General features: G+C 47.0%; 1 protein-coding gene across 5 annotated transcripts in view; it reads right to left on the reverse strand.

The window, feature by feature from the left end:
* MYO1E (myosin IE) overlaps positions 1-15,853 on the reverse strand; it is a 189,614-nt gene that overhangs the window by 122,253 nt on the left and 51,508 nt on the right. The gene's annotated exons all lie outside the window — the stretch shown is intronic.

Consider the following 15,853-nt stretch of genomic DNA (forward strand, 5'->3'; position numbering starts at 1 on the left):
GGCAAGAATATTTCTATATTTATGTTCTGAATCCTAAAATTTTATAGCTGGAAGGAGCCTTGCCTATTGACTGGACAGGTCCTAACTCTTACTCTATGGGTGAGGAACCTGAGGCCCAGAGAGGTGGTCCATGTCCATGGTGCCAGCTACTTGACAGAAGAACCACGACTAGAACTTGGGTCTTCCAGCTCTGGACCCAGCACTGTGTGGCTCCCACAGCCAGCACCTCCTGAGCAAACCTGGAGTGAAGGTTTTTATCACCCACAAAAGTTCTGGGAAGAACAATCAAATAAGTCTAGGCATTTGGATATTTTAATTTCTCAAATAATAAATATCATTATTTGTGAACCTTGACCCTCCGGTAATAAGACTGCATGAGGGCACAGGTATCCATCCAAATATTAGATACTGGAAGAGCTTAATTTCTTCCTTGTTTTTAATATTAAGATAAATATAAGTAGAAGTTTTAATATTTGCTACCCCGTGGGTTATCTTGCATGCAAAGGTGCACAGACCCCACACTTTGGGGACCACTTTCCTAGAACCCCTGGTGTTGTACCCATGATACAGGCCTCTGTGTATGGGGTTTGGGGGGTGAGGAATAAGAGTCAGGGTATTGGTTTAACAATCAGAAACAAGTAGGTGCCCTAGCTGGTTTGGCTCAGTGGATAGAGTGTCAGCCTGTGGACTGAAGGGTCCCGGGTTCGATTCCAGTCAAGAGCACATGCCTGGGTTTCGGGCTTGATCCCCGGGGGGTTGGGGGGGGGGGGCGTGCATGCAGGAGGCAGCCAATCAATGATCTCTCTCATCACTGATGTTTCTATCTCTTTTTCCCTCTCCTTTCCTCTCTGAAATCAATAAAAATATGTTAAAAAGGAAGGAAGGAAGGAAGGAAGGAAGGAAGGAAGGAAGGAAGGAAGGAAGGAGTAGGTAAAGAAGAAAGGGAAAGGAAGAAAGAAAGAAAGAAAGAAAGAAAGAAAGAAAGAAAGAAAGAAAGAAAGAAAGAAAGAAGGAAGTAGGTAAAGGAGAAAGGCAATCTCCAGAAGATAAGGGGAAATGCCAGCAGAAATGAGAGGACTGTGACCTAACTAGAGATCTCTAGCTGGAGAATCCCATGGTGCCCCTTCCAACAGTAACGTTTTTCTGCCAGAGTCACTAAACTGGAAAACAAAACACAAGCTAACCATGTCTGATGTGATTACGGGTCATGGGTGAGTCACACCAGCTTGAAGCTCAGCGCTCCATAGAAAATCCAAGACATTTTTGGTGATTGCTGCCCACTGCTGCTTATTATATTCTGTGAAACATAATACAGATCCCAAATGCAACCCACATCATCAAGAAGTGTGCTGCACAAAGTTTAGGGAACAGGGCATGGGCACTGCTTTTCTTGAGCACTTATGTGCCAAACACTATGTTAGGTGCTTTGTTTCATTTGGTCTCAAAAGAATTGCAGAACCAAGGAGGTACTATGATCCCCGTGTAACTGATGAAAAAAATTGGCCAAAGTCATGGAGTCCAGATCTGTACTCGGGTTTGGTGGTTTCGAAGTCCACAGCAGGTTTTATTGGGGCCATGGGGGAAGACAGAAGTGGATTCCCCACTCTGTGGAAATATCTCAAGGGAGACAGTCTCTGGTAGTGAGATTTTAAATGGAGCACCCAAAGTTGCCTTTAGGTGCCGTGTGGCAAGTTGGATGGATCGCTGTGGCTACGGAAGAGATTGCACTTGTACACAGAGGGGCACTTTAGGCACATTTACGTGGTCTCCTTCAAAGTACTCCTCACAGCCCGTTTCAAAGACAGAGCCCCACACCCAGATCTCAGTAATTGCAGGCTTCTCCTTCAAAAAGTTTTTGGGAATAGATGATGAGTCCCCTTTGTGGCAAAGGTGCCTCTTAGCACAATAAGGCCATTGAAATGTTTTAAAAATAACCTCCCAGACATTCTCACTTGGACAAAATTGGCAAGATACACATCACTTGCCAACACAATTCCAGGCAGGGATCCACTGTAGGAACCTATTACATAGCTTCCAAAGTCAAACCAAAGGGCGGTCTCAGCCCTACAAAGTCAAGAGCAGGTAGTGAACTCTGGTCTTCCTTGTAGTAAGGACAGGAATGAGAGTCAAGGGGGCTGGAACTGACAACACAAATGATCCCAATGCAATAATAACCGAAATCACTTTCTGCAAGGAATTAAGACAAGCTGGAACCTGTGTTAGGTGGAAAGAGCGTCGCGCCCACCAGTCCTGGAGAAAACAGTGTGCTCCATTTGGGGCAGGACAGTGAACAGAACTTAGATGTCAGTATCACCACTTCCCAAAGAGGACTGTGCTCCCAAACTGCCAGCAAGACCGCAAGTGGATTTGCAAAAACATTTGCATGGTTTCTAGTTGCAAAAATGCTGAAAGGATTTGTACTTCATTCTGCTCCCAAGTGCACAAAAGTCCCTTTCTACCTGAGTCCCGAGACCCAGAACATGAGGAAAAGCAGTGCCGGCAGTCCCAATATCCTCCCTGGCTGTGACCCCTTCTCTTCCTGGGAGTTGGGCCAAAAGCACAGTACAACTTACTATCAAATAACCAACACCCGAGATACCTGGGAGTGACCACGCGGTCACTGGAATCAAAAGCAAAAGGTTTCACCACCATGTGTGAGTGCGTTTGGCTGGGTTTAAGGTACAGGCGTAGCTGCTAGCTTTGCACTTAGGAGAAACTTCATTTCAAATCTTTTTTAATTTTTTTTATTTAGTGGAGCAAGGAGAGTACAAAGGTTAGAAAAGAGAGAAATAGCTTGAGATCCCAAGAAAGATAAAAGGCAAATGATTTAAATTAAACATGCGGGAAACATTAAAGAGGGAAAGGAAATAAAACAACTCTAGTGATCTAAATATACAACAAAGAAAAGTTTTTTGATTGTAGGGCCAGCCGTGTGAATAAATAAAATACTGTAAATGCTCTAAAGGAAAAAAATTTAAGGAAGAAAAAGGTTTCCTTTCAACTTCCATTCTTAATGAAACCATGGTTTTTTTGTTATAACTACAGTTCTGTGCTCAGTGGCTACTAAATTCAGCTTTGAAAAGCCTATAGAACATTCTCTAGTTTTTAAAAAAATGTAAGTGACCAATCATTTCCAATCAGTGGGCAAATTATGTTTGTTGGGTGGCTTTGTTTTGAGTGGCTGTGAATAAAGGCAAGGGTGATTTTACTTTATTTTTGTCATTAAAATTTTTCTCCATAAAAAAAAAAAATATCCATTGTTGTTTCACAGGCCTTCAAGGCCAATTGATCAGTTTTGAAGAGTGGTTCAAATGTTTTAAAACATACCCAATTGGTGTTTCCCTCGTCTCCAAACCAAAAATCTGCACCTCCTTTTCTTAAAGGTGCTTCTGTAGCACCTCTGGCTGGGAGTGGGTGCAGTGCTATAGAGCGATCACTATTTAAGCTTCCACGAAATGCCCTTGGACCGGCCGGCAAGCGCGTTGTGAAATTAAAGTGTGCTACGGCAGAAACAAAACGAGGGCCGGGCACAAGGAGGGACTACAATGTGCAAGGCCACAGATGGCAACGGGAGGCCTGAAAACAATGTTTAGTTCCTTGCCATTCTGTTCGGCCCCATTGTGTTTTGAATGGACTGAATCACTGCCCAGCTCCGAGGCCAGTCTCTGAAAGGGCCCATTGTAAGGGGGGTGCTTTCCAGAGCAGAGCTAAGGTTGCTGTAGTAACCTTCACTATGAATTTCCTGACCAGTGTGATGAAAATCTCAACCGCATTGTGACATTACTATAGTTACAAACAAGACCGCAAAACAAGCATGGGCCCACCCATTTAGGGGGTCTTTTCTTATCGGAGCATAACCCACTCTCTGCTGCCTATAGCATTCTCACAGCCCAAGAAGGGACTGGCTTTCCAAGAGCCAGAGCTTGAGAAGTGAACCTGTACTGTGTGTGTGTGTGTGTGTGTGTGTGTGTGTGTGTGTATGTGTCTGTGTCTGTGTGTGTGTGTGTGTGTGTGTGTGTCTCCTGTGGCTTGCGGGTGGTGGGCAAATGGGAGTCTACAGGCCAAGGAAAGGCCTCACAGCCCGTGAACTGTTCCAGCCACCACATTGGCAGGGTTAGGGAGGCCACTTTTCTGGAGCTGAGCAAGGGAGGCATGAACAGCCATGTCCAAATGCCACAAGAATAAGCCTGCACGGCACTGGGAGAAGAGAGGTCAAGATCCAGCAGAGAGCTCCCTCTTTCCACCAGGAAATAAGGCAGCAGGCAAGCACCCCGATTTACCAGATGGATCCCTAAGCTGGAATGAGACCCCCGTTTAGTGAACTCTGCTGAGGGCTCACTATGTACCAAGCAACTCTCTAAGCTCCTTACACATACTGACTCATTCAATCGTCCTAACAAACCTCTATGATTGGTATTGTTATTACTCCCTGCTGTACGGACGAGGAAGCCCAGAGGAGTTACATCACTTCCCTCAGATCCAACACCAGTACGCAAACGCTCGCGTTCCAGAATGGTCCTTGAGCTTTCTTTAGCTTTTCCACATAGGCATTGGGTGTTTGGATCTAGAGCTCAGGAATGCAGGCGCCAGGAACATCCATGTGGGAGTCCTCCATTGGCTACTAACAAGTTGTTGCCATAGGCGTCTGAGTGAGGCTGTGCAGAATAGGGACCAAGTGGGAGGGAAGAAAACTAAGGATGGGAAATATGTCATCCATCCATCCATCCATCCATCCATCCATCCATCCATCCATCCATTCCAATAGTTAATGCCCCTACTAGAGCCAAGCACTGTTCTAGGCGCGGGGGTAACAATCGCAGACCACAAAGACAAGGCGCCTACTTCCACCAAGCTTACTTTCTCATGGGGGAGGCAGGAAAAAACCAGACGGAATAGGTAGGTAGGGAAAATGGACGCAGCCGAGAGAAGGCCAGGGGGGCAAGGCTGAGAGCACTTAGCAGTGGAGACAGGGCATCGGCAGCCAAAATGGAATCCCCATCCAAGTGCAGCCCAGGTCACGCAGAAAGACTGTCCTCTTTCCAAAGGGAACAGGCCCAACTCTGTCAGTCAGATCCCTATCCAGTGAGAGAAATGACACCACCTCTTAGTGGGGTATGGCTTCCAGCGTCTCACCACTGAGCTATTTAGTGTCCCATGTGAGTCCTCAAGCACCTCGCTGAGGCAGGCAGGAAGCAGGTATAATTATCTCTATTTTGTAGGTTGGACAGCCGGCAAAACTTCCCCAACAGTTTAGAGGACCCCCAAGGAATGGTGGGGCTGGGGGAGGACTGAAGAGCAAACTTCCTGTTTGGCTCTCCAGCGTTGGGGAATGTCCTCTGTTGACCCGTCTGGCATCATAATGACTATGCCACTTCTTGCTGGGCTGCGAGTCCCTGTGTGCTGGATCTCGCCCACCTAGAAACCAGAGACCGAGCGAGACTGCTTTTAACCTAGAGACAGGGAAGAAACAAGCAGCTCTTTAAAAGCACCCTTTCTAAGCACCCTTAAAGGTAGCAATTCCAGCCTGAAAGCCTCCCAGCGAGGCAATGCGCCGCCCTGAAGTACAGAAAGGGCAAAATTACCCAGGCAGAGAGAAGCCCAGACGTCAGGCTGCAGATGGAGGCCCAAGGCCGGTGCCAGCTTCTCAGTAAGATGAGGAATTACAGTAATTCAGCCCACAGCGATTTCCCATTTTAACTGATGTTTCCTGTTTTCTGTGCTGGGCATCGTGAGGATATTCAGAACCAGACCCGGAGTTCACAGGCCGTCCCTTCACTGGGGGACATTCTTTTCTGTCCACTCATCGCACTGTGTGTGCAACATTACAACCCAAGGCAGATCTGTTTTCCTACTGACCTCAATCTGCGGCCACCATGACTGCGGCTGAGAGAATTCTTGGCTCTGTGGGGCCGAGGCAGAGAGAGCAGCAGCGGTCCCGGGCCTGCTGCCCTGGAAAGAGAGTGGGGACCTGCTGGTGGGCTCTCTGCAGGCAGCGTCCACACCCACCCCAGGATGATTTGACTCAGGGGGTAAGGCTAAGGGTCAGATAGGGGAATGATGTCTCTCTCCAGGCCTTTCAGCTGATTGCTGACCCATTCCGGTAGAGCAGTGGTTCTCAACCTTGGCTGCACATTAGAATCACCTGGGAATCTTTTTAAAATCCTGATTTCTGGGCCTCATCCTCCGGAAATTCTGTTTCTTTGATACTAATGTTGTGGCCCCACCCCAAACAAAGAAACAGAATTTCCAGAGGATGAGGCCCAGAAATCAGGATTTTAAAAAGATTCCCAGGTGATTCTTTTGGGGGGGGGCGTGGGGCGTGGGGGGGGGGGGGACGAGCACCTGACATGGGAAGGGCAGGGGGAGGAGGGAGGGAGGGGGTGGGGAGGGACAGGGGGCTGGACGCAGGGCAGGCCCCCCAGGTGATTCTAATGTGCAGCCAAGGTTGAGAACCACTGCGGTAGAGGGACAACTGAGGGTTTTGTTCATTCTGTTTGTTTTTTGATTGTAGGATGACCTTTTACTAAACCTTTCATTTTGAAATAATTTCAACACCTCAGAAAAGTTACAAAAAGTATGCAAAGAATTCTTATACTTGTCACCAATTTGTAATACTTTGCCACCTTTCTCTCCCTCCCTCCCTCCCTCCATCTCTCTTTCTGGTGTCTTATCTAAACCATTTGAAAATAGAATGTATACCTCATGCCCTTTTACTCCCGAATACATCAATGTGTACTTCCTAGGAAGGGAATCTTCTTATATAATCAGAATAAACAACTTCAGGAAATGTAACATTAATACTTTTTATCCAAGTCAAATTCCAATTTCATCAATTATCCCAATAATGTCTTTTGAGAAGATTTTTTTCTGAGTGCAGGATCACCTATTGCATTTAGTTTTCATATTTCTTTAGTCTCTTTTCATTTCTAACAACTCTTCAGCTTTGTCTTTTATGATGTTGACATTTTAAAAAATTCAGGCTAGTTATTTCACAAGATTTCCCTCAGTTTGGTTTTGTCTGATATTTCCTTGTAATGAGATTCAGCTTTTGCATTTCTTGGCTACAATTCTAGTCAAGAAGAGGTTTTGTGTCCTTCTCAGGGTATCATCACATCTGGAGGTACATGGTGTTTGTTGTGATATTCATTTTTATCACTTGGTTAAGTATTGTCCCATTTCTCTACTGCATAATTTCTACTTTTTCCCTGTTGTAAGTCCTAAGCAATTCGTGGGGAGATACTATGTAAATATCTTGTTCCTCATCAAACTGTGACAGAATTAACATGTAAAGTCCAGCCCAGCTGGTGTGACTCAGTGGTGGAGCATCGGCCTGTGAACCAGGAGGTTAAGGTTCGATTTCCGGTTGGGGAATCTGCCAGGGTTTCAGGCTCAATCCCCAGTGGGGACCGTGCAGGAGGCAGTTGATCAATGTTTCTTTCTCATTATTGATGTTCCTACCTCTCCCTCCCTCTCTGAAATAAATAAAAAAATATATTTAAAAAGAAAAGAAAGTACACCTGTCAAGTATAAATAAATAAACAAATAAATAAATAACCAAAAAATAAAATAAAATGTAAAGCCCAGGTACTTGGCATCCAGGGAGAATGTGCTACTCTCAGAAGCTGTGTATCAGACATGGGCTGTGGAACATCTATGTGGGCCTCTCAGAGACCTGGTAGCTGGTTTCCACACCTGCGGGTTCCAGACAGGCTGAGGTTGCTGGGTGGCTGCGCCCCTCATGTGACACCTACTTCCACCTCCAGGGGTGTGAAATAATGCATTCCTAGAAGCTGAACTGAAAACCAGAAGTATGAGTCAGGGTGCTTGCTCATGGCCCAGTCAGCACCGTGGAAAGAGGTAGACAAGGAGATCAGGGCTGTCCATATGCAAAGCTCTCATGTGTGGGATGTTCATCTCTGGTTCCCTTTGGCCGTGTGCTATGAGCCTCATCCCCACCCCACCCTGTTCCTCACCTCTTCTTTAGCTCCAGGCTGCTGAATGAGTGTCTACTTGCAAGGTGGAAGTGCTTTGGGGCCGGAGAGCTGAAGCCAGATGGGGACAAGAGTTTTGGGGGTTACGGACAATGTGAATGAAAAGGATGAAGTCCAACCAGTCAGTGCAAAGAGTTTGCCAACAACTGTTCTGAGCCACAGAGAGGGAAGACCTCTTGTCCAACCTTAGACCCCAGCCATTCTTGTTCCCACAGCGGAGAGTCGTCCAACATTGTCATTATGCTAAAAATTACTGCGTGGAACTATGACCTCAGCGACTTTCTTATACAAGGACCACCAGTAGGATGGCCACTTTCACACCCAGGGAGGCTGGGACAAAACTGTGGGAAGACCCCAAACTGTCTCTACAGCAAACATCACAGAAATGGAGACCAGTGAGCTGATCTGCACATCAGGCTCTCAGGCCCCGCCAATATAACCCACGTGTTACAAACCCGGAGCCACTCCTGGAAGGTGTGTGGGGTAGTGATTTCAATAGCTATTGCTGGAAAAATGAAAGTTTTACACTTTTTAGGTAAAAAGTTTACATTTAAGATTCGTTTTCCTTCTTCTAGCTAGAGTAATGAGGCAGAAAGTATTGGCAGTGTACTCCAAAATTCCCAGGGATTCATAAACATAAGCAGGAGTTGGCATCAATAATAGTAATTTCGGGGACGGCATTCTTTTAATCACAACTGTGCTCTTGTGGTCTTTTCCTGACCACATCCTATGTTTTTCACATATTCAGTCATTCCCCCATTCAATCATTTAACCCAGTCAACAAAACCTGTGCAGGTACTGTGCCAGGCCCTGGGGATAGAATGATTTAAAAAAAAAAAAAAAGATACAAAGGTTTACAAATTAATCACTTCAGCCTGCAGTTGTAGTCCCAGTGTGAAGAATGAATTCTGTGGACATAAGATTCAATTCTTTCATTTATAAAAATGCTGAATGGGCTGGTGACTTCCCGAACAAAGAATGTGATGCTGTTCACGCGGAATTGTGAAATGTTACCCCTGGCTGCCAGGTAAGCTGAGAAGACCTGTGTTCACACAAGCATTGGTCTTCACGGACCACTGAAATCTAACCTCCCATGCCCCCATTTTAATAACTCTGTAGGTAATTTCATTTTAGAAAGACCAGCCCAAGCTCTGGTAGGCAATGATCAGCTCTAATCATCACTCATTACATTTAAATTAAGTTGGTTACATTTTTTTTCAAAAAAAAACAAAACAAAACACAAAAACCAACAAGTTTTAAACCTATTTCAAACGTTGCCTTTTAGAAAAATCTCGATGCCCAGCTGTGAGACTCAGAAATTTGGTGTGAGGCATATGACACCACCTCCCCCAGGTTTTACAGATCCTAACTGGGGCCCTTGAATCGTTCATGTGATGTAAGATCTCGATCAGACTTTGCTGCCACTGAGAAACTGCAAGGGCATCTGAGCAACTGTTTGCTACAGACCAGTTAGCTGCTCTATAATTTATCACCACGTAAAGGGCTAAGTGTTAAATGCCTGGGCCTAGGTCCTCCTGAATCGCTTCTAGATGAAAATCTAGGGCAGCTCTTCCCAACCGGCAGGTCCGACAAAACCGATCCTTGGCTAAAGGCTGAGGGTGGACTGGGCTTTCCTGTTCCCAAGGCTCTGCCTACGGGTCCACGCGGAAGGCCATGCCCTTCCCCAAGTCTTCATGACAGAAGATACCACCGAAAGCACTGGAACAATTTAACAGTCTCCACCACCATTCTCAGCCACCCGCCCTCCCACGCACCCCCTCGCTCTCAGACTGAATCACGGGAGGAAGTGAATCTACCCCTGATGCTGTCACAACTTTTGAAATCTGGAAGTGGGTCACATGACACAAAGGAACACTGGTTGAAGACAATGAGCAGGAATGCAATCTAGAAACCTGTCATCGCCTTCTAGCTAGACACCTTTCAGGATTCCACCGTAGAAAGACATTCCAGGGATACGTGCATTTCTGCGTGTTTTAAAAATGCAACTAAAAATAACTAGTTAAAATATGTTAGAGAGAGAGAGAGAGAGAGAGAGAGAGAGAGAGAGAGAGAGAGAGAGAGAGAGACACATTCCAAAAAAGACCCTCTTTGATTGGAGGTACGGGTATGAAGAATTTTGGCAGGCTTTCCTGAAGGGATCGTAGCCTAGCTCTCAGAGAATACCCAAATGATAAAATCACAGTCATAACAAGAGTAACAGAAATAACAAACTCTTTGAGCAGGCTTATTTTATACCCCGCCCCTTTTAATTTTATTTTAGCAGTGACAGCCTATGAATCCTCAGGATTTGTTTGAAATGTCTCCTTAGTTAATGACCTACATTACTTAATGTGCCCACAGCCCAGGAAATGTGGACTCCGGATCAGAAAGTGTATTTATATCTAAGTACTTCAAAATAGATAAACCCCCCATTTATATTATGGGAACTTGTAGTCTCCAGAGTTCACCTTCTTTCCTTGGAAATGTCCTCACTGCTAGGAAATGTACCCTGTGGGGGGGTGGGGGGCGCAATCCTGAGAGCTAGCCTCCCTTTGTGAGATACTCACCCCGTTCACAGCCTGGTCAGCAGGAGCCCCATGGTCAGAGCAAGCATTTTGGACCATCAGCAGTGTCTCGGGGCTAAGGCCAGAGGCTGTAATTTACCACTGAGAAGATTCTCTTGGACACTGGGAGGGATAAAGTGAGTCACAGCCACTCTCAGTACTTGAGCCAACTTTATTGTCACCAAGCCCATGTCTGCCGTGACCTGGCAGAGAGCAAAGGCCCAGGCATGTAACCTGAAGAACAGACTCCAGTGTCCTCTTCGGCCACTGACTGTCTGGGTGGCCTGGGGGATTTATAGGCACCCTGGTTTCCAGCCTCTCAGGGTTGTTAGCGAGGGACCAATGAGATAAAGAATGAGGAAGCCCTTTGTACACCTCCTGGTGCCATAACAATGAGGTGTTTTGATAATGTCAAGAGCGAATCAGGGATGCTATTAGTTTATAAATTTATGCCCTCACACTCAGTATGATACACTTCACAGAACTTACCTTCCCCATCCTCAAATCTGTTCCCCCCAAATTGCAAGGAGAATACCTACATAAAGGTGAACTTGTCCACCACCTGGCAGAGGCAAAACCTCTGTTGGAGGTAATGAGAGAGGATGGGATCTGGCTAAAACCCCAGTGAAGTCCCAGGCAGGCTGAGCATCAGGTGTGAGGAAAGGTGACACAAGGCAAAGTTAGAAACAGTACACCTCGAAGCTAACAGAAACCAGCATGGCAATGAGGAGATCAGCTAGCGACAGACGGAAGACTTGGGGACATGTCCAATTCACCGAGGCACTTTCCTAAATGTCTGGAGAGAAAGCCAACCCAAAATATAATTTCTTTATCATCAACAGAAATTCATCCATCATCTTGACATGGCAACCTGCTGTGAAAGAATGCTGAGAAGCAAGAGGGTGGGCAGTGTGCTGGGCTGGAAAAGGCCAGGGCTCCGAGTCAGACCCGCTTCGTGATGCCCACAGCAGCCACTGCGGGCCACTGGGTCTCCCTTCCTCACCCAGGAAGAGAGTGTCACAGCCAAACTCACAGAAATGGTAAGAAAACCGTGCAGTACCTGGGACCCATCCCGATCGCTGGGTTTGACTTGCTGTCCTGACATCAATTAGGCATACTGGCCGCTGATTCTGACTACACCCAGAGTGCCTTGTGGGCAGGGAAATCTTTGCTCTTTTCCCGGAATCCCTAGGAGTGGCCACTGAGGTAGTGACAAGGCAGGCACCCCTATCTCCACTTTCTAAATGAGGAGAGGGACAGTCAGGTCCTTGGCCAAGGTCACTTACAAAGCCAAAGGCAGAGCTGGATTCTTACTCCACCTCCTCCTCTTCAGGTACAGCCTTTCTCATCTCGTCACAAAACGGGTGACGATGACACTAAGAAGTAACTGGGGCTGAACTCTGCCTTGGTTGTAGAGCTTCCTTCAGGCTGAAGCCCACGGAGAACGTTCCAGGGGCTGTGAGGGCGAAGGGCTGTCTTCTCACTATTCAGGGAGGCACAAAGTCAGTCACGATGTGACCTTTGCCTTTCTTGTTTTCTCTATTCACTCGAATGTTGTATAGTCTTTCCTGGATAACTTCTTTTTAAGAAACTACCCTGGTGTAGGTAGAAATGCCCAGGAATCAGGCTTTGGGTTTAGAGTTCCTTTCCAAGTACAGGTAAGGGGGGTTGGGTGGCAGGGGGGCGGGGGGCGGGGGGAGGCAATGGATGAAAAATTACTTACTGATGGCAATGAAGCTATAACTTGAGCTATTCACTGACCTCAGCTCAAATCAACCCTTGGAAAAATGGAATGCCATTACTTTTCCTGTCACAATCAAAACTGACGGCCTCAGCTGTGTCAGGGCTTTGCCGTTTTAAGAAGCACTCTCACATGCCTGCTTCATCTGATCTTCACCTTGTTGCGAAGTGGATCTGACCACTCTTGACGTACAGATCAGGAAACCAAGCTTTCAGCGGTTAAGAAATTGGTCCAAGGTTGCAGTGAGGCCTCTCTGAAGTGAACCCAGCTTTCCTGAATTTAGGGGACCCCTTGTATACAGGACACACACAACATGTCTATGTCTCCCAGCCAAAGCCACAGGGAATACACCGGCAGCTGCGCAAGCTGGGTTCGTTATTCATTGCACGAGGGAGAGCGTGCACCCGGGAACCGTGGGGCCCCCACAGTACGAGGGTATGGGGACCTATTACAGGGTCTGGGTTTCGTTGGGTGGATTTGGGGAGGTGTCAGGTAGCAGGGGTTTACTCTAGGTTGGGTAGTGTCAGAACGTGGGCAGTCGTATGATGGGTATTTCAGTGAGTGTTCTCTCCAGGGGAGCCAACTAGCACAGAGGGCGCGGAGAATGGTAAAGAAGTGGTCACTCCTAGCAGCTGGGGGAGGGGATGTTTGCCAGGCGTTTGTGGGGGTTGTACGGGAGCCTTGTTTTTGTCTGCTTAGACAACGTACGCAGCAGCCCTGCCTGGTCTCACTGGACCATGGTTTCAGAGGGCCCTGGTCCGAGGCGGGTGTTGGCTGAGTGTGCTCATGCCTAACAGGAGGACAGGACCTTGCTGTGAGCCAGCCTGGCTTCCCGCAACGCGTAAGGTCTCGCTGTGTCAGCCCAGGAGGCCACGGCTTGCTTCTTTCTTTCTCCAACAACTGCCTCTGAGCAGCCTTCCTCACGAACAGAAAGTCAGGAAGATCATTCAATATAATTTGATTGAAATGACACCTTTACCTAGTGAAACCCAAAATACAATCAGAACTCCCTAGCAGATGTGATAAGCTCTGAGTCACAATCTTCTTGCAAGGACTTGTCCCTTCCTCCTTCCCATTTCCTCCATCTGAAGATCAGCCGGCCTGTGGGCAGATGCGAGGCTGAATTGAGACAGCACCTGTGCAGTGTTCCCCAAGGTCGCGCTTCCTTCCTTGAATAACGCAATCTCTGGCTTTTAGTGGGCGCAGGGCTACTCCGAATAAAGACTTCATTCCTGGAGACCTGTGCAGCGAGGTGTGGCCCAGTGAGGTAGGTGGAAGGGGTGTGTGCCTGTTCTTGGACGTCATAAAGGGAGGGAGGGGGTGTGGTCCCATTTACCCCTCCCTGGATCAAAACTGGCAGGTGGTGGCCAGAGAGCTGCGTGGTTCCATAAACGCCAGGGCCACGCCCTGAGGGTGGCAGAGAGAAAATGGGAAGCAGCCTGCACCCCGGGCAACTGCAGAGCTCCACACCAGCCTTGCACGGTCTACAGCCAGAATGTGAAGTGGGAGAGAAATAAACACTCACACCACAGTCACAATCAATAAAACACACTCGTCATATCTTCAGGTGGAAACTTTTTCCATTTAAATGGGATAAAATGAAATGTAACCCCTGGAGTTGCTCTATGGCACCAAGCTCACACAAATCTATCCCGACTCGAATCCCTTTGCTTTGCATTTTAGTCCTCCCCTTGTCCCAGGAGTGCACAGCACAGCGAGGAATCTGTTTACAACACTGTTGCGTACTGCTATGCTCACTAACTGTTTTATGAGTGTATTTATGGTTTACCCAATTATAGAGTATACTTCTGATTTCTGCATTTTTGTCTCACTCTTTCCCACCATGCCAGAGCCTCCTAATAGGGTCATAAAAGATACTGAACAAATGTCTGCTTTAATGAGCCTTTAAAGACTCTGTAATGTAATCACATTGCAACCTCTTCCACCTCTTTTATTCACTTCTCATCCCATGTGAGATATTCATGTTCATGGATGGACGCAAAGATATATCTCAGCTAAACTGTAAATTGCTAAGGGACTCCACAGGTTGGCAACAACTTAAAAGACAAATTTGTGAGCGCCAAGAGTTTAAATATAAAAATGCCTTTGTTTGTAAAGGTCTCAAAGGATTTTTTTCACCGTTGATTCATCATATCCCTTGCATTTGTAAAGCCATCTGCAATTTGCCAAAGTGCTTTCATAATCATCATCTCAGGGTTCTCATAGTCAGGCAGGCTGTTAGTAATTGACAAACAGGAGCTAGAAGTTCTGAGAGGGTGAGTCACTTGTGCATGGTGCCATTTATTTACAAAACCCTGCGAAAACGGCCCTTTGGGCGATTTTCCTGGTTTCTGCCTTCCCAGCAAGGTTGCAGTAAGCCTTCTGGGGCCTGTTATCTCTGCACCCCAGGCTAACATTTCTGTGGGAAGCCCTTGCAAGTGAAACTTCTGGTCAGGGGTTTGAGGGCAGGAAGCGAGTAGGTACAGGGGGGCCCGGGAAGGCCTTCCTGGCACAGGGACAGAAGGCCGAGGAGGCAGGCCGGACCGGATCCTCGGCCCAGCTGGAAATGTAGGCCACTGCTCTCCAACTTCAGAGTGAAACCAAGTCCAAGTGGCCGTCACCCAGGGGAGCTGTGGGCTGACCTGGGCGGTGGCCCCTCTCCAGCGTCTCGGGTGGCACCAGAGCCCGGGTTCGCCAACCAGGTCTGCCAGCCGCGCATCAGCACCCCAGGTCCCGGAGGAGGAGGCTCAGCAGAGTTGGTCTTTATTGGAAAGACAGCTGGCAGGAGTGTGACCGGCCAGTGTGGGAAGCGGACGGAGCGAGAACCAGATTCTGCCTCTCAAACTTGATCTACATGAACCCAAATTATAATTCTGACACTTCCTCCTCACCTTCCCCCCATCTCGCCCTGATCTAGCCCTTTGCGTGAGTAAGCAGTTTATGATAGGTTCCGAAGTGTTTAAAACAGATCCTCTACAGCAAATTATAACTTACTTATTATTTTTTAAATTTATTTTTATTTACTAGTACGTTTCATTTCCAGAGGAATCAAATAGCAGAAAGAGTCCTAAGAGTCAGAAAACCTGGAAGAAGAAAGAAAAAGAAAATTGAAGGGGGCGGGGGGAGCAAGGAAGAGAAGGGACTAAAATACAAGGTGGGGGCAAAAGGAGGCTTACAGTGGTGAGACTGGGAAACAGAGTTTATTTGTCTATTATTATCTATTGTATTATTTTCCATACAAACAACTGTAAACCTCCTTTTGCCCCACCCCGTACGTATGATGCACTAGCTCTGAGCCAGGCACTTTCCGTACGCTAACTGATGTTTAGCTTCACAATAATCCTATAAGCATGGTATTAGTGGTCCCTGACTATTGAGAAAGTGGAGCTTTGAGAAGTTAAGAATCTTGTCCAAACACTAGTGCCCACCCCTCTGAAAATCAAGCAGAAAATAAAAACGGGACTTGAATTCGGTTCTTCTGACCTGTCAGGGGGCTTCCCCTGGTTCCCAGGTTGTGAAAGTGAGATAACAGAGGCAAAAGCTGCGGAAGGGTAGAG

The sequence above is a fragment of the Myotis myotis genome, unplaced genomic scaffold (assembly GCF_014108235.1).
Source record: "Myotis myotis isolate mMyoMyo1 unplaced genomic scaffold, mMyoMyo1.p scaffold_m19_p_1, whole genome shotgun sequence".
NCBI classification, from domain to species: Eukaryota; Metazoa; Chordata; class Mammalia; order Chiroptera; family Vespertilionidae; genus Myotis; species Myotis myotis.